The 24,348-nt window shown below is 48.4% G+C and overlaps 1 long non-coding RNA gene across 1 annotated transcript; it reads right to left on the reverse strand.

Annotated features, from left to right (window-relative positions):
• Nucleotides 1-1,272: 1,272 nt before the first annotated feature.
• Nucleotides 1,273-23,439, reverse strand: LOC122232055. The gene is made up of 3 exons (XR_006209383.1): nt 23,322-23,439; nt 22,863-23,005; nt 1,273-1,409 (listed from the first exon to the last, which is right to left on the reverse strand). It is a non-coding gene; the product is annotated as an uncharacterized LOC122232055 (long non-coding RNA).
• Between the last annotated feature and the right edge of the window lie 909 nt (nt 23,440-24,348).

The raw sequence follows: 24,348 nt of genomic DNA on the forward strand, positions 1-24,348 counted from the left end.
GGAAGGAAGGAAGGAAGGAAGGAAGGGGGAAGGGAAGGAAAAGAAGGCAAGAAGGCAGGCAGGGTAGGCAGGAAGAGTCTTAGCCTGCTACGCAGGTTCTAAGAAAACATCAGTAAGCCAACAGGACACCCTGGAGTCGACATTGCACATAAAGGGTGGCCCACATCTCTGTCTGCATCCCCGCCAAACTCGGCCAGCACTGGCTGAGAGCAGCAGTTGTAAACGTGGAGAGGGACGCAGAGTGTGGCCGCTGAGCCCGTCTCAATCCTGCCACCTGCAGCGGCGGCCCTGAGAGCTTTACGCTCACGGCCTTTACAGGCAGATTATACGAGAAGAATGTGCATCCTCACTATAGTGACGTCAAGCACAAAGTCCGAGCAGCCTTGTCCATGGGAAGGGATGGTGATGATGATGATGAAGAACAGAATACCAAGAGAACACCAATTATGGGCTGTGCTTATTCATTTCTCCCAGAGGCTTTTAGAGGGATCCACGGAGGGTACACGGGGTGGCGAGGAGAGCCCTGCAGAACAGCTAAGCTTTCTTCAAGGAAGCGGACGCTTCTGGCCAGATTGAATTGACTGCCTGGGAGATGGGGTCAAGGACAGGCCTGACCCCCACAGGCTCGGTGAGCAGACAAAGGCCTCGAGCAGCATCTTCACTGGTGGAGGATTATAAGGTCCCGCCCCCCCCCGCCCCCCAACCAAGGCTGCTCCTTTCTGGAGTCAGTGCTCCCACTGGGGTGGAATGTCGTGGGAGGCTCGCATCTGGCTTGCCCACCAACCTCCCCTTGGAAACATCCAGAAGCCAACCGAGAAAGACCGATCACGGCACATATTTTAAACCCGTTCAATGCTATACGCGGACTTCAGAGAGTGAGGAGTGGAACACGCCCAGCCTGGGGACTAGCCCGGCCTCCTCTTTACAACCAGTTCTAAGATGAAGTTGGATCAGTAGGAAACGCTGCAGGAAGCAATTTCCATGGCCGTCCCCTGCTTTCGTGACCCACCAGTCTGGGCACAGGAGTCATACAGCCCTCAGCTTGCCGTTCCCGCCTTCTGTCTGCTCACTTACCTTCGGGATGGAATGCCTCACCCTCCTGACAAGCCCACTGATGACTCCCACTTACCCCTGCGTCTTCGGGGAAGGCTTCCCGGGGGCCCCTGCTGGGACGAGTACAGATCTTCCCGGACGCCTTCGTCCTCAGCCTCAGCATGTTGTGCCTTGACGTCTGGCCTGTAGGCCCAGTTCTTTGAAGAAAGCGTCCGTGGGGAAGTCACCCTTGCGCGGCCCGCACCTCATCCTCGCGGGCCTGGCTCCCGCGCGCCCCGGGGAGAAGTTTCCAGAATAAATGATGAATAATAGGCTGGTGGCAGGGGCGGGGAGACGGCAGATGGGGCGTCACCACCCTGGGAATGAGAAAAAAAACAACAACACTCAAGCGAGGAAAAGAGCATCACTATCCAGAGGGGGACACAGAGAGAAGGGTGGGGGACCTGGGTGGCCCTTATGAGCCCAGGTCACGCTTTCAGGTCTGACTTCCTTGCTGGCCACTCTGGAGAGGCCAAGCCCCAGGTTCCAGAACACCTGTGAGCTGCCCGACCCTTGCTTGTCTTTCTGAAATCAGGGGGTTTTCTCTGAGCCCTCCCTGCTCCGGGGGACATGCGGATATCTGAGTGCCAGCCCAGGGAACGTTGTGCCCTGGATGCCCGGGGATAAAATTCCACGCGTGGGTCTGAGGGCGGAGCATTTGATGGCTTTCGGTGTCAGCCTCCCTCACCAACCACTGCCCAGTTTGGGAGTGAAATAATTGAAAGACCTTGAGGGTCACATTTACAATTTGAGTCCCTCCCGGGTTGCTATTTCTCCCTACCCCGATGAGGTGCCCTCAGAACGCACACAGCAGCATCCCGAACAAGAATGTACAACAGAGAAAACGACAGGAGATCGGCTAGTTCGGTGTTCTCATTTCACGGAGAAGGAAACCCCGTGACCTGCCGAAGCTGCACAGGTGGCAAGAGGAGGCCGGGGCTGGATGTACGAGTAGACACAGTAGACTGAACGTGTCCTCCCGGAAGATGGGTGCAGGCCCCAGCCCCAGCACCCATGAATGGACCTTATTTGGAAATGGGGTCTTTGCCGATGAGGTCGACTGGTGGGCTCTAATTCAGTGACTGGCATCCTTAGAAGAAGAAATTTGGACACAGGCACATGGGGAAAAAGCCATGTGAAGAGGGAGGCAGAGGCCGGAATTGTGCCTCCGTGAGCCAAGGCCACTAGGGAGGTGCGAAACAGATGCTCCCTCTGTTGAGAGCCCCCAAGAAGGAACCAGCCCTGCTGACATCCTGAGTTTGGATTTCTAGCTCCTGAACCGTGAGAGAATAAGTTTCTGTCGGTTTGCAGCACTTTGTTATGGCAGCTGTGGGACACCAATACAAAGCCCAAGTCCGGGTTTTTTTTGCCCTCACAAGTTTCCAGAACCAAAACCTAAGGGTAGAAAACAGACTTTTAACCCAATGCTCCTACTGCCACCTCAAGAAGGAGGAAAAAGTGACCCGCTTTTGACCCCGGGTTCTGATGAGCACACAGATCTGAGACAGGGGAGATGTCCCTTCTTCGGGAGAAAGCCTGAGGGACAAGGTTAAGTTGGATGAGTGCTCAGGACTCGAGGATTGCTGTCAAGGGATGCACGTTCTGGAAGCCAAGATACGATGGTCATCCTAGAAAATAACTTGGAAAGATATGCGCCTGCCCAATTTCCCAACCCAAATGATAAGTAGTCCCAGGGGGTGCTTTAATTCTAGCGTTTCCAGTGCTACTTTGGGGTCACGTGACTTGCTACACATACACCCTTGGAATTGGTGAAAAACACAGTATTCCAAAAACATCAGCACCCAGGCTGCCAAGATGCTTCTCAATGGAGCCTGCGGTCACTGAGGTTTGAGTTAATTGTCCTCCCCTAATCAGAAAATCACAGCCACCCAAGCAGTTCCAACACCCAGGGCAGAGGAGAGGCTGGGAGGGAACCAGAACAATATTCTCCAGCCCCCTGTCGGGGTTTCCCTGGATGTGAGGAGTCAGAAGCTTGGTGGTGTTTCACATTTGCAAAGTTTTGGTCCGAATCCATTTTTCATCTCACAACCGTTCTGGATGATCCAACATGAGTAAGGGTTTGTCCGGGCTGTTTGGGGTTCTTTTGTGAGACTGTCAAAACAATGACCTCATCTGGAGCCATCTGCTGGCAGGAGGGATTGGCAGGGAGCTCGCTTCTGACTTGTGTCACTGGGGCAATCAATTCAAGATGGCCACTCTGGGCACGAAGCTTGCAAAGCGATATCGAAGCAGATAACGGACTGGTCCGTCTCTTTCTCAAGTTACCAAACATGTCAGTGTTAAGGCAGCCTCCACCAAAGGCTGCCTGCCAGGCATGGCAGAGGGAAGACATCATCCCCTGACCCAGAAACACAAACTGCTACATTGCCTGGATTGGGGTGGGGGGGGCGGGTCGTGTTTCCCCACCACATCCCCGCCTGGACGTGAACTGGCAGAGCGAAAGCAACATGACCTAATCAGAGAAAGCGATCATCTTCGGAGCAGAAAGCATGTGGGTACCATCAACACGCTCATGCCAACAACACGGAATGACCTTGAGCTGACGCCGTGCAGTTGAACCAAGGCTCTCCCGATAACGGCAGAGTCCGTGGGAAAGAATCACTCTGGGCATGATTCTGATTCAGTTGGTGATTATCTGGAGAGAATGAACGGGGACATTCGACAAAGGCACAGAGCCCGTAGGTGTTTGGGGAATTGTGGCCGGGGTTGCTGAGCGCAGCGTTTTTCATGGTCTGTGCAATTAGAGAGCAGGTGTGGTTTTAGGTGCTCAGGAAAAGAAGATTTCTCTCTCTTTTTTTTAATTGCAGGTCCCCCACTACCTTCATTTCTCTGGGAGAGAAAGAACGAAGCTTAAGAAAACTATTTTTGACCCGATTCGTCGTGATTGCGAATTTGCTTCCTGAAGTGGCTAATCGGGTAAGCCCGGCAGAACATTCCGGTTTCTGCTGGGGAGCCAGCTTCAGAGCAATTCTGTGTATTCTCTCTGCTGAGAGATGAGACGATGCCACTTCCCTCAGATGTCCTGTTATTTGTGATATCATAACCACGACCTGCGCTGGGGCCGGGCGTGGGCCGGGCCGCCTCCCACGTGGTAAAACCAGCAACTAGACATTTCTCGCAAATCTGAGCTGTCACAGGCTGCCCGGGCATGCGTTAAGTCTGGTGGGAGCCCCTAATTGTAGCCAAATGAGGTATAATTACTTGAAACTTGGCTCCAGCGTGTAGGGGCAATTTGCAAGAAGGTCACGGTGACATTATCCACACCGAGCAAAGTAAAAGGAGGGTAGCATCGAATGCATAGGATGCGCTAAGGCAAAAGTGGTGAGAGCTCGAGAGGGGTTCAGATGAGACGGGGAGGGCGGAGAAATAAGATTGTTACCTGCCTGGGGGTCTCACTCCTAAATTGGCCGGCGTCACCGATAGCAGGTGCCCAGACACCTTCACCGGGGGGTGAGTTTCGCATAAGCTCCTTTCAGCAGGGACCAGACTCCCACGTGCAAAGCAGACCTTCTAAAAATAAGACTAATGTACTCGGCAGGGGCGGGAGGAGACTGTATACGAAAGTACCTTAGCAATATTATTTCTTGACGTCCAGGCCCCCCTGGCCCCCCGGATGGGCACATGTTGAGAGGACCCGTCTGCGCTACGACGTCAAGAAATGTGCGTTCCTAAAGGGAGGCCACCGAGCCAACCCCCATAAAACACAATTGCACACGGACACCTATCTTTACAAAGTCCAAACTGGACCACGCATTTGCTGCCGCGTTTGACATCTTATAAAGGACGTTTTGGTTCATACCCACCGAGAATGATGCCAGAAAAGACAAAGTGCCCACTGCGACATGAGTCGCGTGTACGTCTAGGGCTCCGTTCTCCATGTCAGAAGTCAGAAGGGGCTGCTCTTGGGGCGCCTGGGTGGTCCAGCAGGTTAAGCGTCCCATTCTTCATTTCGGCTCAGGCCATGATCTCCTGGTTCAGGAGTTTGAGCCCTGCATCGGGTCTGGGCTGACAGTGTGGAGCCTGCTTAGGATTCTCTCTCTCCCTCTCTCTCTCTGCCCCTCCCCTGCTCATGCTCTCTCTCTCTCTCTCAAGATAAATACATACACATTTAAAAAAAGAAGAAGAGGCGACTGCTCGTTGGGCTGCTGTCATTAAGGTGCACTGGAACTTAAAATACCAAATATTTTATGAACCTGTCAAAAATAGTAATTTTTACATCCAGGAATCCACTCCGGCTTTATGATATGGAGATGTTTTATGACATGCTCTAAAAATCCCATTTAAATTTTTTTTAATTTTGAGAGCGAGCGAGAGAGAGCACAGCAAGGCAAGCGGGGGAAGGGCAGAGAGAGAGGGAGAGAGAGAGAATCGCAAGCAGGCACCACGCTGTCAGCACCGAGCCCAGCGTGGGGCTCAGTCTCACAAACCGTGGGATCGTGACCTGAGCTGAGATCAAGAGTCGGCTGCTGAACCGACTGAGCCACCCAGGTGCCCCCCAAATCGCATTTTACTCGTGCTTTTGTTTACGAAATCTGACAGCCGAAAGCAAGAAAGCAATGCCATGACCCAGCAGCTAATGACGACACACTGAAATCAGTGATTTAAAACAAGCACAAATGCACATCTTAGTGCATTTGGCTAAATCACAAGTACACATTGAAGGTCCAGGTCGTCTGATTCTCTTGCGTGACGATCGCTAGTATTCACTGCTTAAGTGACTGCATCTTCTGCCCACAAACCCGTAATAATTCTTATTGGTAGTTGTGACTGGTTTTGAAATCCAGCCAGAGTGATTTCAGGCAGGGCGGCGAACGCAGCGATTGTGTTTCTTCTGCAGGACTTAGAGCAAGATGGAGCTCTGGCAATTCTTTTGGTGAAATGAGGCAACAGGGTCCCACTTGTTAGCAGCCCAGCTGAGCGGCCCCGTCCGCCCGGTGACTGGGGCAGGGCTTTCCGAGGACGCGGTTCAAGTGGCAGGGGGTCCACTCCTTTACGAGGGCTGCTGGCCCGAGCATCTCACGGGCTGCTCGTGGGGCCAGGCTGGCCTCCCGCCATTCTGCTGGAGCCGGGCTCCGAGCGGCAGACCTCTCTGCCCACCGCCGCCCCACGTTAAACTGTAACCGTCCACTAGGCTTCACGGGTCCGTGCGAAACAAACTGCCCCGGGGAATTAAAAAGGAAAAAGAAGAAGACGGGACAACACGATGCACATTTGCAACGAGTATTTCCGCAGCCGGGGGGGTCTCGGTTACTCTTTTCCCATGACCGTCTAACACAAGTTCCTCCGACGGCCTCTGGCTCCAGGGAGGCCAGAGGAGAGCCCTCCGTTGTGCTGGCTCTGGAGCCAATTTAATTCTCAGTCTCCCCCTAACCGGGGACGTTGGCGAATTTCTTTACCTCCCCACGTCTCCGTTCGTTTCCTCATCGGTGACGTGAGCTTCGGGGAGGATCAGGGCAAAGCGGCCCCAGGGACTTTTCCACTCACCCTTGTATCTGCGAGGAACCTGCTCACGCTGGTCTCCCCCACGGCTGGATTCCTCACGTCCCAGCCGCACCATGGCTCCTGGGAGGGAGGAGTCCCTGCTCACTCGATCTCCGACGTGCGGTGTGTTCCTTCCATCGGGATTAGCACATCCTAAATTATCCCGTTGTTGGTGAACGTACTTACTGTCAACTCCCGCTGTCCCCCCCGCCCCCCACTCTGTCACACACACACATAAACTCAATGAAAGCCGGGATCTCGCCAGCTTTATTCATCGTCCTGTTCTTAGAGCCTCAAACCAGGCTTAGCACAGAGCAGGGGCTCGATGAATACCTGTTTTTGAATGAATAAAAATGCATAGGAAGCCCTTGCGCAATATTAGGCCTTCAAAAAACATCAGCCAGCTAAATGAATAAAAAGAACTTGAGAAGGGGCGCCTGGGTGGCTCAGTGGGTTGAGCGACTGACTTTGTCTCAGGTCATGATCTCGCAGTTCGTGAGTTCAAGCCCCGCGTCGGGCTCTGTGCTAATGGCTCAGAGCCTGGAGCCTGCTTCGGATTCTGTGTCTCCCTCTCTCTCTGCCCCTCCCCCACTCATGCTCTGTCTCTCTCTCTCTCTGTCAAAAATGAATAAACATTTAAAAAAAAAAAAGAACTTGAGAAGTTTCTTGTCCAATTATACTTATTTGGAGGATCCTGGAATTCATGAACTTCATGCTTTCCATGTTATCTGCCTGATATTAAATGAAGGCCCTTGAATGCAGGACCCCTCTTATTACCTGGGTGTGAGCGGAGGAGGCAGAGGAAAGCCCAGAGGCTCTCACGCCAAACAGACGTGAGTCCAAATCCTGGCTCTGTAGTGTGACCACAGGCCGGTCATTTATCCAGGTCCTGTGTCTGGAAAGATGGGGTAAATGATGCAGTGTCCTCAGGCTGATACGAGGATTGATAGAAAACCAAGTCTTCCGCAGGACTGGCTACAGAAGTTGCAAGGCCTGTGAAAAATGAAATTGTGGGACTCGTTAGTCAGCATTACTAAGAACTTCAAGTTGGCCACGGCAGAGCATTAAGCCAAGCACAGCCCCTTTCTAAGCACAAGGCCCGGTGGGGCTGCTGAGGTCGCGCCCATGAAGCCAGCCCTGTGTCTAGAAAGGAGTGGAACTCTAAGAAATGAGTGTCTTTTGCTGTTGTTTTTTTTTTCCTCCCCATCCCTTCTCATTAAAAATCTGATGTAATGAAATGAGACAGATTGTAGGAACTGGCTGGACAAAGAGCTCCTGAGCAGTGGAATTTCTGCTAAGGCTAACCATTCAGGCTAATTATCCAGTTTGTGAATTATTCAGATACCTTAGTTGTCTTTCTTCTGGTTCTTTGAGTTATGTCGCTGCTGATAATTCAAAAATAAACGGTTCCATTCCCCCAGTTTTCTCCTGTACCCTGATAAATGACCACTGAAGAAACAGGTTAAAACCACAGGCTCACATATTTGGACTAAAAAACCCGGCTCTATTTATCCCTGATGTACTCACTTATTCAACATACATTTATTGATTGCCTTCAATAGGCAGGTAAAACGGACGGTTCCTAAGACAAGGACCTGGAATTAGTCTGGACTCTGGTGGTTTCAAGAGACAGAAACTCAATCAATTAGCTTAAGCAAAGAAGGGATTTATTGGTTTACTTGACTATGAAGTCCTGGGGTCCAGCTCTGATATAGTGAGATCCAGAAATACAAATATCATGATCAGTCCTTCACAATGATCACGGGCAAAGATGAGACTCCAAGGTTAGCAAGACCTGGTCCTGTATCCATATCTGTAGTCAGAGGAGAGGCAGGATATCACAACTGTCCAGATTTACACAGGATGGGAAAGCAGTCACCTAATGGAAAGAAGGGTACTGAACACCAAAGGACAACAGGCACCCACTGTTGGTTTTAATGGAAAAATTTTTTAAAGTTTACTTATTTATTTTTTTTGAGAGAGAGAGAGCAGAGGAAGGGTAGAGGGGGAGACAGAGAATCCCAAGCAGGCTCGCCAAAATCAAGTCAGACGCTCAACTGACTGAGCCACACAGGCGCCCCTTAATGGAAAGTGTTTGAAATTGGGATCCAATGAAGCAAACATTTCTAAAGTTCCAAGTTCCTTCTCAACAAACATTTCAGGAGAGGAAAAAAAAAAAAAAGAAAAAGCCTTATTCTGAGATACCCTGAAAATGCATACCATTTTTAAAATAAAACCTTTCCTTCCCTAATATTCTAGACAGAGACTTTGTCTTCATGATTCCAAACATCTGGAAGAGAAATAGAAAACACGTAGGCAATCACCTCCCTGTTCCTAAATATCCAGATGTCTGGTGTCACTTAGCCAATGCCACAGAGTGCGGGAGCCCCCTCACAGCAGAACTGGAACCAGGTTCAGATAGTTTTCTGAGAACAGAGATAACCTATCTTGTCTTGTTTTTTTTTTTCAGAGATGAATTAGCTCAGCCCTACTGGGAGAGCCAAGGATAAGGAGTAAAAACGAATACAGGAAAATTTTAAAGTGACATTTCCAAAGCTGACAGTGGTGATGTATTTCCTTAGTCTACCTGAATTCTGTTGTGGAAGGACGTATTTAAAAGAAAAACTCGTGGTAGCTCCTCCCAGGTTTGGCGATGAAAAATCTGCTTGAAAAGTAGATATTGTGGGGGTGCCTGGGTGGCTCAGCGGATTAAGCATCCGACTTCGGCTCAGGTCATAATCTCGTGGTTTGTGGGCTCGAGCCCCGCATCAGGCTCTGTCCTGACAGCTCAGAGCCCGGAGCCTGCTTCGGATTCTGTGTCTCCTTCTCTCTCTGCCTCTCCCCCACTCGTGCTCTGTCTCAAAAATAAACAAACGTTAAAAAAAGCAGATGTGGCGACGGGGAGAAGACATGATGAGGTGTTAAGTTCTTGCCTCCGTTTTACCCTGGAACCTTGGGTAAGTCACCTAACCCGTCTGGCTTCTGCTTCTCTTCCTGTAAAGCACAGGTATTAGATGGAATGACCTTTCAGGCTTATTCTAACTCCACCATGATTATAATGAATAACTGGTTATAGGAGCGATAACAGTAACCCCTCACATTTTTACAACACTTTACAGTTTATAAAGCATTTTCGTGCATGGCTCATTTGATCCCCACAGTAAGCCTGCGAGCAGTACATTCAGTCCGACTCGGTCCCTCTGTGGAGTGGCCGTGTGGCGTGTGGTAGAAATGCCCCTGGACCAGGTCTTCCCGTGCTGTGAAATAGATCTCCAAACTTCAAAAGTGGGGTTAAGTGTTCGTGCATTATTAAAATCATCTTTTGGCCCAAGCCTGACAGATTTCAGGCCATCAGGTCTCCTAGTGGTTCGCTGACTTCTGAACAAAGCAGATCTGAATTCAAGGCTTACATGAGTCATGACTTGGGGCTCCATAGTTACTCCCATTTAAAAGCCACCCAGAGAAGGCAGGGTTGGGGCAGAGAAAGTACAAGAGGAGACCGGAATGTCTTGTGGTGCCAGAAAATAAGGGAGAGCTCAAAAAGTGATAAGGGCTTGTTGATGGAACAGAAGAGCCAAGCCAGAGGAGCTCCTAATGGCTCAAGCTGGAACATCTCAAGCCACGAAACAAATCAGGATAACGCTGGATTATAACTCACTGAACGGAATGAATATCCCAAGTCCATGCTGACTTACTTATATTAATTAAGGAGAAAAGACTGCTTTTCCTTAGAGTAAAATCCCAATTAGTAAGCGTAGAAGGACAAAAAGAAATAGAAAAAGTTGTGGTAACAATAGGCAAACTTCGTAATAATCATTATTGCAGCTACGACAGCTACGGATGCTAACGTTAGCGGATGGGAGTTTCAGAAACAGAATCCGCTTAGTCTCATGGGAGCTCCCTCAAGATATTTATTAACTGGGGAAGAAAAGGTAGGGGAGAAAGCCGGCAGACCACACCTTCACCAAGAGATCCAGGTAAATATCACCAGTAACAAGGTGCGTCAACAAAGGATAAAACATCATTTCTCACCAAATTCTGCACAGCCTCATTCCCATCGTGGGAAAACTTCAGATACACCCCAGTTAAGGGTTAAGCTACAGAAGACGTGGTGAGTGATCTTCAGAAGGGTCAAGGTTGTGAAGACAAAAGACTGAGGAACTATTTCAGCTTGGAGAAGCCTGGGCAGAAAGAATAAGTAAGTGCGACGTGGGATCCTGGGCATAAGTGGGAAATTCCGCAAGATTCAAATATGGTCTTTGTCTTAGTTAATAGTATGGGATCAATGTCAATCTCCTGGTTCCGATCATTATACTATAGTTATACTATATACTGTCCTATACATTATACTATAATTATATAACATGCTAATGTTCTATTAGGAGAAACTGGGTGACGGATATATTGAAACACACTGTGCTGTGTTTACAACTTTTCTGAGTGTCTCGAATTAGTTCAAATACATTTTTGGATATCCCAGGAGCCATTTTTTTTTTATTTTTTTTAACGTTTATTTATTTTTGAGACAGAGAGAGACAGAGCATGAACGGGGGAGGGTCAGAGAGAGAGGGAGACACAGAATCTGAAACGGGCTCCAGGCTCCGAGCTGTCAGCACAGAGCCTGACACGGGGCTCGAACTCACGAACTGTGAGATCATGACCTGGGCCCAAGTCAGACGCTTAACCGGCTGAGCCACTCAGGCACCCCCCCGCCCCCGCCCCCACCAAAGATCAATAACAGAAGTATATTCCTAATTTTGATCACATCTATCTTGATTCTTTTCGCACAATTTCAAGAGTACGGCAACCAGAATTCTGCTAGGCTAAAACCAGTCCTTCGTTCCCATCTCCAACCCAGCAATTTCTTTGCCGTCAGTGTCTGTTCTCATCCTTAATGGGTGGAGAGCACATGTTACGGCTTCATGTTTTCCACATCTTTTTTGGTTGTTGGTGTCCTTAAAAACACACAAATCTAAATCCGTTATGCATTTCCTGAGGGTGTGAACTGGCAGCAAATTTCGGTTCGAAGCCACATACACCACTGACAATTTTATGACACTGCTCGGTCGCGCACAAAGCCACATAGCTCCAGAGCTGAGGGCCACCGCCTAGAAGTGAATCAACCTCCTGAAGCCGGTGAGTTTTGTTTTGGAAACTAGACTTACATTCTCCACATGAGCCACTGATGTCTGCTGTTCCTGGGGATTTGATGGGTAGAAAGAGGGCCCTCCCTCCCTGAATTTCTACCTGCCTTACACCCTGAGCCGCTGACCAGCTAGTATCTGATGGACTCCCTTTATCCGAGTTTGGGGCGTTGGCTTAAGGGGAGGTACAAGACGTGATCCCTAGACATGAGGAGCTTACAGTTTGGTACCAATATTAGTTGATGATTTAAACAGTTAAGCCCTAAACGAGAGGAACTTACTATGTAATATTTAGGGCAGCTGGAATCCAGAAAAGGAGAGCTGAACAGTCAGGAAAACTTCGATCAGGAGAGGGATTTCATCCATTCACACAATAAATATTTAAGTTAGCTCATGTTGTGTGCCAGGCACTCCTCTAAGGGCTAGTGTCTCAGTAGAAAACAGACAAAAACAAAAACTAATGGATAAACAAGCTCATTTCATATGGAAGGAAATAAATTAAGGAAAATTAAATTTAAAAATCAAGACTGGTGGAACGTATTCAGTTGATCTGCAGACTTAAGCATGGAATGTCCAGCCGGACAAACCCAATGTCGCAGCAATTTATGTTCAGGCTTTTGGAGCTCATTCTTAGGACCCCAAATCTCAAATTGATGTAAAGCGTTTGCACCTCTGCAGGCATCATGTTTCCACCTTAGACAGAAATAGGACTTGTGCCTAATAAGATTCAAACAGATCTCATCTCTGGCAGTTTTCTTTTAAATTCCCAGAATCAAGGGCTAAGGTGATTTTTTTTTTTTTTGCCATCATTTCTAGAAAGAAGAAACTATGCCAGAGAGAAAAAATGCCATTTTTTCATGGATCGTAGCCCTATCATCTCTTCTTTGGCTAAGTACATCTAAGTCCATTCATTCGACAGTCAACAATAGTGATTAAACATCTAGGACAGTGCCTGGGACACAGTAGGTATTCAATAAATGTTTGTCAAATGAAGTTATCACCTAGAATTTTGGTCTTTACCTTAAAATAATACAGGGTATGGAATGTGATGGGCATGCTTCTTTTACATAGCGTTTATACATTTATGGATCAATCCATTAATGTGACAAAGAGCTTTAAAAATAGAAAGTATAACCTAGAGGCAAGTAGTCACATTATTATTATTCATGGAAATTGTAAGACAATGTGCCTGGCGGCCAAGAGAGCTAATGAAAGTGTCCGATGAAGGGAAAATGATCTAAGGACACCCAATGAAAGCCATGGTATAGTTTACAGTATCAGTCAATGTCCTCAACAATAATCATTAAAGCAAGCCTTATGAGTATAAAGAAATTGCTACAGCCTTTATGGTTTCGTTAGAAAGGCCTCCCTCACTAACCGTACTTTCTTAGCCAGCCTGCAATGGTGTTAGACATTTCTCACTAGGGAATCCATCTTTGAAGCAAAGGTTCTGTATCCTTCAGGTAGATGATGGTAGTTAGCAAAGTGGGCCTGATGAGCCCTGTCCATGGAAATGACAAACTCGATTTCACTCTTTGCCCAAAGCTCCCTTCCTCAGGCTTCCCACCTTAGAAAATGGTACTTCTATCCTCTTGGTGATTCATGCCCAAAACCTTCTTTTATTCCTCCTGGTTTGTATAAAATATATCTCACCCATTAATTTCTTTCCAGCTCACTGTTGCAATCCTACTCCAGGCCACCATAATGTCTAGTCTCAGCCGATCATGCTGGTCATTTCCCTGCCAGGAATCGATTAGCCATGAATGTGTGATGCAATTATTATCAATGATATATGAGGGAAAATCTGCTGAGAGCTTCTGGGAAAGGCTCCCACACTCCTAAGAAGAGATATTTAGGAAGATATGGACTTTAATTCAATGGGACTTTGTCATTTCTAGATGTGACAAATCGCAATAGCTATCTGGTCCCCATGGAAGAAGTTAGCCTGGGGACAAAGCCAACATACCAAGACAGGCAGAACAGGGACATAAAGAGTTAGGGGCCTGATGATACTGATGAGCCTCTGGATTAACTAACCTGAGAGCCACCCTAAACCTGAGCTACTTAAAAGATGAGATAATAAATGTCCTTAGTGTTTAAGTAAGTTTGGGCTGGGAATTTCAGACACTTGTAGCCAAAGGCATTTTGACTGATTCAGCCTCACAAGCCTCATTTCTTCTACCTTAGGCCAACTCCAAACCATTCTTCATGCAACAACCAGAGTGAGCCTTTCAAAAGATAACTCTGGGTATGTAATTACCCTGCTCAAAACTCTTCAATGACTTTTCTTTCCACTTACAAAAATTTAAGTCCCTTCACATAGTCCACCAAGCTCTTTCAGTTATCTGTTGCTGCAGAACAACAAACATTTAGTAGCTCATCATTTCTGTGGGACAAGAGCTCAGGAGTGGCTTAGCTAGGAGGTTTGGCTCAGTCTCCATAAGGTTGCAGTCAAGGTACTGGCTGAAAGAGAATCAGCTTTCAAAATGGCGCACTCACATGTGCCACTGGGAGATCTCAGCCATGTGTGTCTTCTTAGCAGGGCTGCTGGAGTATCTCCAGATTACAGCAGTTGGCTTCTGCCAGAGCAAGCGATCCAAGAGCAAGCAAGGAGGAAGCCACAGTGTGTTTTTCTGTCCTAATTTTGAACATCACACATCGTCACTTCCGGCACATTCTAGTCATTAAGGATAGACTGCACTTAAGGGGAAGGGAATTAGAATCTGCCTTTTGAAGGGATGAGTACCAAAGAATTTGCATGGACAAATTTTAAAATTTCCCCCACAGGTTTTGCATGATCTGACCCGTGCCTACCTTACTTACCTCACCTGACGTTGCTTTTGCCTTGGAGAAATCATGCTCCAGGCCCACTGGCTCCCCTGGAGTTCAATACATCCAGCATTTTCCCTTCTCCAGCTGTGGGTACATTCTGTTCCCACTGCTTGCAATGCTCTCTTCAATCCCTCACCTGTCTGGAGACTTCTCCATCTCTCCATCTCAGTTTCGACGTCACTTGTTCAGAAAGGCCTGTTCCAACCGCCCCCGCTTAAGTAAGTCCCCCTGTTATCGTCTTTCTCAGCTTCCTGCCTTGTCCCACCTGCCATCTGTCACAGCTGCAATTGTTTGAGTCTTTTATTTTTTCACTTGGTGAAGATGGCAAGGGTAGAGGCAATGATTTTAGTCGCCACGGTATCTCCAGAGTCTAGAAAAGTACTCACTACAAAACAGAATCTCCACAAATCCTGGTCGAGTGAGCGAACCAGTAAACAAATGCATCATCCTTGAACACACACAAGAAGGGGCCAGTCGCAAACCGGGGAGAAACATTGGATGTAATAGAACTGAGAAGTTAAAACTGCTGCCAGATGGTTGGATTCCGCAACAGAAAAGCAGAGCCAGGCTGGTATAAGGTAGGAAGTGGGTTTCACGACCCCTGGGTGTAGGTGCCCCGAACATAAGACACGGAGCCACCCAGTGGAGACGGTTTATTGGCACAGCTCGGGCATCCACCTGCCCCACTCTTCCTCTTATTCAGTCCTGTTTTTCTGCCTTCACCGACAGACCACGACTCCCAGAAACAGCGAAGTTGGGGACGGGGGGGATGGATGGACAAGTCGTGGCACTCTGCCATGCGGCTGTGAGGTCAAAGGTTAAAAGGGGCAGCATTAGGAGGGCCCGAGGGAGCAGCGTATTCTGGAGGGCAGCCTTTCACGAGGTAATTTTGGCAAGAGACGTTCTACAGACTTCTTCCAATGATCAAGGGCCCCATTATCCCCCGGCGTCAGAGGTGCCGAGATCCCTCCCCGTTCCCACGATGCTGCACAACGAGAAGGCCTCTGGCAGATGCGAGAATCTGGCAAGAAGCAGTGACGATCCTCGACCTCCTCAGCTTAAAACCTGAAGGGGGATCTTTCAGTCCTGAGGCCACCAAAGGACCAAGGGGAGTCACCCTCCTGGTACATCAACAATCAGGAGGCTGGGAAAGACTACTTCCGGTGACAAAGTAGTCGATAGTCAGCATGGAGTTCAGTCAAGATTTCTGTGTCACAGTGTGTAGAGGAGAGCCTACTGTTAAAAACATTTTTTTTTTTTTTTAAACAGGAGAAATGTTATGTTCTGGGTCACATCGAAGTCACCCGATCTCCAAGAGTTCTCCCTTAGGCTCTATGCCGGGCACTAAATGTGGGTCCAGATCTGAAGGTGTGTCAATGAGAAATACGATAAGCCCGGTGCATGAGGCAGGCCGTCCCTCACCCACAGGTCACCACTTAATAAATACACCCTCGGCACCTTCATCTCTGGAGCCCTCATTCCAAACCACTTCACCTCTTAGTACCATCCCCTCCACCTTCCCATGTTCCTAAACTCTGATTCGACACCAGTCGGAGCCTCACACTTGACCCCTGTTCCAACATCAAAGGTTGTTCCCCTACCACCACCCACAGCTCCCCTCATCTGATGGACTTGGGTCCAGCTGCCCTCGGTTATTTCCCGTCCTGGTCCGGCCTTTTCCCTGGGAGGTTCCATCAGCCCCCGGGGCAGCACTCCTTGCCAAGTGGTCGCCCACCTCGAGTTAAAGAAGAATAACCAGACAAAAGGCCCTAGTAGCCCACGTCTAAACTGTCTCTGAGGGTCTGAGAGGGTCAGTAATTCAAGTAGGTGTGGGAAGCAGGCAGGGAAACGATTCATCTGACTATTTCAGTTCAAAGGTAGGATGTTCAGACCCCTGTAAGCAAGGAACTCATAGGGAAATAAGGCAGCATCTGCTGGAGAAATGGGGCCCTGAGACTAGAACCTGGGTTCGGTCTCCTTACCCACCCACTCACCCAAACACAGGGCCGGGGCTGGGTCTGAGGGCTTGATGTTGCACTGAACCTGCTGATCAAGGTCAAAAGCTCCCAGCCACAGGGGTGGATAATGGCAGGGACAGGATGTGCAGGAAGGAAATGGAAACACTCGAGGGATTGGCTCTCAGCTCCTCAGTCTCCCGCTGCTATGATGATTCTCCTCTGCTCAAAGCTACCAACGGCTACACTTTAGAGGACAGGTTCTTAGCCCAGTGCACACCATCTGGCCTGAGCCGCTTCTCTCCCTGGTCCATCTAACCTCCAGAGAGAGGAGAACAGAGCTTCATTCCAATCGAGGCCCAAGGGGATGACTGGGGAGCAGGGGACTCCTTTGATAGAACCATAACTCCTATTAGGGTTGGACTGGCCATCAGGATTGTGTCAAGGTTGCAGGGTTTTCAGAACTTGGCAGGGAGTTGAGTTTGTAGATGGCAGAAGGAGGAAGTGTTCGGGGGTGGGAAGCCAGACATGGGATGGAGACCAAAACATAAAGGCAGGTAATTCTTGAAGGGGGGTTGGAGATGGTTCTAGAACAGAGCAAATGGTTAGGTCTCAGATGTCCATGTTGAGGGCAGCTCTGAGTGGTCAGGGGGAGGTAGGGGGGACATGGATGTTGAATTGGGGGGCGTGGATTCTGCCTGGGCCTCATGCAGCTTCATGAAGAACTGACCACAGCCTCTATCATGACCTTATCACACTCATACTCCAAAGACCGGATTTCCCAAACTCAGTTCTTAGGTGATTAAAGTCAGAGTATCTTTCTGTGGTGAAGCATGAGCACTTTCCTGAAGCAACAGCATAATTTTAAAACCAAATATCATCCATGTTTGCAATCTAACATATCTTTTGTGGGACATCTACGTGGCTGTCAGGTAAGCCTCAGACTTCGGCTCAGGTCATGATCTCGCGGTTGATGAATTTGAGCCCCGCGTCAAGCTCTGTGCTGACAGCTTGGAGCCTGGAGCCGGCTTCGGATTCTGTGTCTCCCTCTCTCTCTGCCCCTCCCCTGCTTGTGCTTTGTCTCTCTCTCTCAAAAATAAAATAAACTAAAAATAAAATAAAATATATTCTGTCAGCCGCAGGATATATTCTTTCACTAACCTCAGAAGTATCTCATGTAAAGTCGAATCAATCTAGATCACTAATTTTTTATAGTCCTCATTCTTAAATGAAAGAGAATAATTTGTTATTTTTTAATGAACTGTTATTGGCTCCCTTTTGTCATTCAATGTATAAGACTGTGTTGTTACAGGGTCTGAGCTTCACAAAGTGCAACTCTAGTAAGAAATCTACTTCTAAAAAGTAGAAATGGCAAACAGCATCCGAAAATATTCTGGTGCACTGGCTATGTTGTACAATCTCTTACAAAAAGAAACACATGTTTGAGAATGTGTGTGGTTGAGCAATATGGGGAGTTTTCTTACCCAGCATCACGCCTAAGATTCAGGCACTTTCCACCAACGTTGCGTAATGGCCGCTGTCACCTTCTATTACAGTTTCTAAAACGTCAGGCTTCACAGAACCCATTTCCTTAGAGGTCCTTGCCTGTCATTAGAGCAATTTCTACCCAGTGACAGTGGGTGGTAGCACTTTAGACAGGCCTTTTTAGAGATTGACATATCACCACTCACATCACCTTTTATGAAAAGGTAATGGTGTGCTTACGGGGAAAGTTTTGACTGAATTTGGTATGGCTATGATTAGAACCTTGGAAATAATTAGGTCTTACCCTACCCCAGTGGCTCCCCCCTTACTAGCCTCCCATCCCAACCATCACCCTCCAATTGCCTCCCTAACCATCTTCTCCAAAAGGCCCTGCCCGCTGCCCCATTGCCCTGCCCCATCAGACTCCCTGGTCATCTCTCTGGTCAAGCTCCCTCCATCTCTTTTCATCAGCGCCCCCACCAATGGACTTCCCCATTTCCTTCCTCATCAGCTGCCCTCCTTGAGGGGTTACTGAGTGACTTATCTGTAAAAGGAGCAATGGCAGAATGAAGGTGCAGAACCTCTTTGTTATATGCAGCAGCCCCCTACCCCGAAGAATCTGGATAAGATAGTCTGGAACAGGTAGCTGAATAGTTTGCCCAGGTGGGGCTTCTATTCCCCACACTCTCACTCCTGGGATGTCATCTTCTTGGGGAAATACCTAGAGATAAGATATTGGTTTAACTTCTTCATCCAGCTGCCCATATGAAGGAAATCTAAAGAAAGGAAACTGCACATCCCTTCTGCATCTTACACAGACATACCTGTGTATCTCCTTCAGCTTCAGGCATGAGCAGCAGCAGGCAGGGGCAAGAGAGGAAGCTGACAAGTCCCTATCCTCCTGGTAACCCTGAAGAATTGAGCACATAAACACCGAAGCAAGTTCTTACTTTTCCAAGTTGTCCATTTAGTTTTGCATGTAGGTTAAAATATTGTTTCTCAAACCTCCCAGATGGCATGAATGCCAGTGTGCTCCTGGGATGCCAACAGGAAGGGATGGAATCTGGGCTTTAAACTGTATTTTTTTTAGCAAATACAGCAGGTAGCTTGCAGGAACCTTTGAAGACACAGACTGACCCTTGATCACAATTTGGTATCTACTTTCCTAATCCTTAACTGCTGTCCATCTGGACTATTTAAGCTAGTGACTGCTTCCTCTGACCCTAATTTTTAGGTCCAGGCCTGATGAAAACTCATCTAAAGCACCTGCTTTCTCCGATCCCTTCCTTTGATGGGAAGAAAAGCAGTCAGAAGATGGTTCGTTACTAATAAAATTATGCAGAGGTTCTGGGTTGCTTCCATTTTCACCTTTAATGAAACTCAAGTCAATAAACATTGGGTGCCTGGAACCACAGTGGCTCTCCACCTTACGGGCCTGTGAGCATTCACAGCGGGCAATTCTGCCCTTCCGGAGTCCCTGGCTCACTTGTCTTCCCATCTTGCCGGAAGCAAGAGCCTCGCACCAATCAGAACTGGTTCGGACCCATCCCATATCACACTGTATGGGAACAAGGCACTGGCCTTTGCCAAGTGTTGGCCTCCAGATGTATGAAATGGGATAGAAACACCTGCCATTTCTTTTCTCTGTGTGTGTCTATGCCCCTCCTGAAGGAAGTTGTTTCCAGTTACCCCAAAGATAAACTTTCAGGGCAAACTTCTAAAGGAGCTTGTATTCTGATCAGGACAGCTCTGAAACAATTCAAACAGCAAGTATACATGGCTGTAAAGGAGACTGGTGCGAGAAGGAAGTATAAAGGCCAAAGAAAAAAAATGAGCGACGCATGTGTGGATTGGAAGTTATGTTGTCAGCTCCTTACCACCTGAGTGCAAAAGGAACAAGATGTTCTTGGGTTCTTGTCCATCCCCTCCCTGCTTGAGTTTTCCGTCCGTGGAAGTATAACTAGGGTATCTACTCTCCAAATCATTCAAGTCACAGAACAAGAAAAAAAAAAAAAAAGCAAAAGCAAGCAAACTTTTTTTAGTTCCCCTCAAGTTCCCCTAAGAAGGCAGGTCTTTTTTCAGACCAATGATCGCTAAGGCTCAGGAGAACAACAGAAATCTAGGAGGCTCTCAAGATATGATGTTCTGCCCAGTGACCCTTGCTCTGTGCCCAGCTGGCCCACAGAAGGAAGTCACAAATCTGGTAGTGGTTGGGGGCGGCAGCCAAGCTTCTTTTCGGCTGCCTTTTTCTCCTCCTGGCTCCCCTCTCTTTTCTCCCGGCTCACCCTAACTCCCCGGATCTAAGGGTTCTGCTCTATAACTTATAATGCCATAATTTGGAGAATTTGGAGGTACCCTCTGACCCCCTTGCATCTGGCAATCCATTTGAACCTCCCCCCACCAGACAGATGGGACCACGACCTTCCCCCCAGTGGTCAGGACTGCCATGGCTTTGAGCCCTCCTCGCCGTGGCTGTACTTGGAACCCGTCTGACCTCCCCCCAAGCACCACGACGGGAGGTCGGATGGGTTCAACACCCAGCAACACAGCTTTGGCTTCAGATTTCAATTTTGCAAAGTTCCTTATTACAGATAAACCCCTCACCTTAATACCCTTCTGGGCCCCGCCCCCTCGGTACCTGCCACCTGTCACGGGAGAGTAGTTGTTCGTCTTCTATTTATCTTTTCACCCGGGTTTGGTGTGTGGCGTTTTCCTTGTTATTAAATAACCAGGGTATGTGTTGATTTTGCTCTGGCCGAAGAGCGTTCTACACATAACAGAACAATAAAAGCACCAAAGAGCACCTGTCACTGTTCTGCTCAACTGTGCTTAACTATATTGCCCACATAGTTCAAGGAAGGATAATCTCGCCCAGAGACAGCAGCATCTGGCCCTTGAGGCACATCTCCCTATAGGGATCCTTCTCGGGAGCCCTCACGGAACCTAACCTCCTTTGTCACTGCCACGAAGCTGTCTATCCATCCTCCTCCATTCCGCACTTTACGCCGTCACCGATGTATCTTTAGAAGAAACGATAGTGTTCAAAAGCCTCATGGACTAGGTCAGGCAGAGATCCACGTCTCCATTTTGCAGAATAGAGAAAACTTAACTCATTCTCAGCTCTAACGGTTAGAAAATGGATCTCAGGGAAGACTGGTTGGCGCAGATCAAGGCACTTCCTGTCACACCATGCTGCCCTAGCGGTCAGACCCGTGGAAGAACTCTGCGGCAGGTACCTGCCTTGGCTCACGAGCTATAGCAGTAGAGAACCTGCATCGCGTGCCAGGAGGACTCTGGATGCGGCAGCCACTGCAGAAGAATGGGGAGGGAGGAGGGTGACAGTCGGGGTGCTCCAGGACCTGCCGTGGAGTCAGACATGCCAGGAGCAAGCAGTCTGACTTATAGGTGACGCGTTCCTGAGGTGGCACAGAGACCAGTCCCAGAACTAACAAACGACCTCACTAGTCCCAGTGAACTGCAGTGACTGCAAAACCATACTTAAAAAAAAAAAACACTTATTCGCTTTGAGTGAGAGAGCATGAGTGGGGAAGGGGTAAAGAGAGAAGGGAACAGAGGATCCAAAGTGGGCTCCATGCTGACAGCAGCGAGCCCGATGCGGGGCTTGAACTCACAAACTGTGAGATCGTGACCTGAGCTGAAGTCAGAAGCTCAACTGACTGAGCCACCCAGGTGTCCCCAACACCATACTTTTAAAAGGGAGCCAGACAACACAGGTGACACAGACCAGAGCTCCGACTCCAGCAGAAAAACTGGCTCAAGACCATGACGCCCCTCTCCCCAAAAGAGAATTTGTCAGAAGGAAGGCAGGTAAGACCGTGCCGGAAAGATGCTGATACGGCCTTAAAATTTACATGACTTCAGTGAATGCACACCACTGATTGGATACACAGCTTCTGCCTTAAACAAAGAATAAACTTACAGGCTGTGGGATCTGGGGGACCGTCTTCTGTCAAAATTAAGTTTTAAATACTTCTCCCTATTCCCAATCCCGTTTCCCTGGCTAAACGGATAGTAGCCATGGACCAAAGTTCTGCAGCATAATCCTTTTGGGGGTCAGAAAGTGACCTCCGGCTAGCCTCTGCTGTGAAGCACCCAAAAATGTAAATAGAAATATCCAAAAGGAGGGGCACCTGGGTGGCTCAGTCGGTTAAGTGTCCAACTCTTGATTTCGGCTCAGGTCACGATATCATGGTTCACAGGACCGAGCCCTGCATTGGGCTCTGCGCTGACAGCCCGGAGCCTGCTTGGGATTCTCTCTCTGCCCCTCCCCTGCTCGCGTGCTCTCGCTCCCTCTCAAAGGTACATTACCATTTTTAAAAAACCCAAAAGGAATAAATGGGAGAATTCCACCAGGATTACCTCCCCACCCATCCCTCAGGTCACCAAGCCTCTGTCGGGAAGGAGGGGCCGGCTGCAAACTCATTCCAGTTGGTGCAGAAGCACCAAGCACCTGCTGTGGGAGCCAGAGAGGAACGACTGCCCCCTTCTCACGGGCCTTTGCTAGGTTTCGGCAGATGGTACTAGACTCCGCATTACTAGGAGGTGGGCCTGGAAAACACGCTTCTGATACCGGGGCGCTCCCCTCTCCAGCCATAAGCCACTTTTACTCTCCAGAGTACAAGCAGCCATAGACGATGTGCACATCGATGGCTGTGTTCCAATAAAACTTTATTTACAAAAATAGGCAGTAGGCCAGATCAGCCCATGGGCTGTGAATGGCCAGCCCCTGTACTAGATTATTACCGCCCTCTTTATCAAAGCCTGCCTGCCCCATGTCCCAGTTGCTATGATTTGCTTTGTAAGCCCCATGATAACATGAGGAACTTCTTACTTTCCTGGATGGGGGCACCTCAAGCTGTCTCCCCTTCCAAGTGCCACAGGTACATTTATTAAGTTCTTCGGATTATGTGGTCCATGTCAAAGGAAGAACTCTCACACGGGTAGTTCCGGGCATGTTTAGAGACCTAAGGGGGGCTGAGAGCAGAGACACTCAGTCACATCTTACCGTGCCCGTCCTCCGTTGTAAGACCCGGTCTCAGCCGTAGGTCATGGTCCACGTGAGTGCGTTACATCCCCTCTTGCCGTCCCCCCACCCCGTGCCTCCATTTGACAAATGAAAATGCCACATTCTCTTAATGCTATTTGAAATTAAAACTACGTCAAACATCTTCCCAACAGGGGTAATTGCTGCAATGTTTTCAAACAACACACACCCTTCCATTCCTACTGCTACCCCCCGACTACTCCAGACCCTGAAAGGACCCTCTAGGAAGAAAGAGCCCCTTAATACCTCCTTGGGATCACCGTTCCAGGTAGTTGAGATGCTATTCACAGCATTCCAGAGTCTTAAATACACACAGAATTTTAGGGTGGGAAGGAATCCAGAATACACAGAGTACAACACCCGCTCCCCGCCCCCCATTCAATTAAGAAGTTTTCAAGACCTTCTTGTTTTGAGACCTGTGGGTCAAAAATGGGGGGCCATGATGGTCTAGAACGACGCAACGTCCACTTGCACTTGGGGCAAATTTCGGCACTAACACGATGTCTTTGCATGCCAAAGTGGAAAATGGCAGTAAGTTCTGGGTAATTCGAACAACAGCTGTCCCTGTGGTTTCGGGGCTGTGGTTCACTTCTTAATCAAAAGGCATTCGGCCTACAGGAAAGGGGTCCTATAAATCACAGGAAGTTTCAAGAAGTCAACAAAAGGATTCCAGGCGGGAGGCGGCCAGAGAGAGAGAAATCTGATCTTAGTCTGTTTTATTAAGTTAACATTTTTCTGCCGACATTTGTCTTCTCCCCTCTAAAATTCCTCAACTGACTTTAAGGATAAAGACGCAAATCTATCGTTGAGCAAACCCTAGAGTGGGTGGGCCATGATTCTACTCTCCCCTCAAATATCAGCTTCAAGACAAAATATAATAACTCCAAATTAGCTCTTCGTCATGAGCAATAAATTATACATAAGTTGAAGTTCACAGCCAGAGAAGTTGAGACAGCCCTGATAACAGGCTAAAAAGATCACGTCTCAGGTAACAGTATAAAGGCCTCATCTGGCTTTTTACTCAATATTATGGTTGGTTTAATGGCAGGAGGTGTTCAGAGACTACCTGCTAGTGTTTTAGGAAACATTTCGCACCACCCTAATGGACAGCTCGGTCACACAGAAGCTTCCTTCCTTCCATTGGAAGAAAGCAGGCTGACTGGGATTTTAATACCAACCTTTGGGCTTCTTGCATCCATGCGAATACACGAACGCCGTTGCTCCCGAGCATCCTTTCCGATATTCCACGAGCAAGAGAATCCCCTGCGCCCAC

This window comes from Panthera tigris, chromosome D2, assembly GCF_018350195.1.
Source record: "Panthera tigris isolate Pti1 chromosome D2, P.tigris_Pti1_mat1.1, whole genome shotgun sequence".
Lineage (NCBI taxonomy): Eukaryota > Metazoa > Chordata > Mammalia > Carnivora > Felidae > Panthera > Panthera tigris.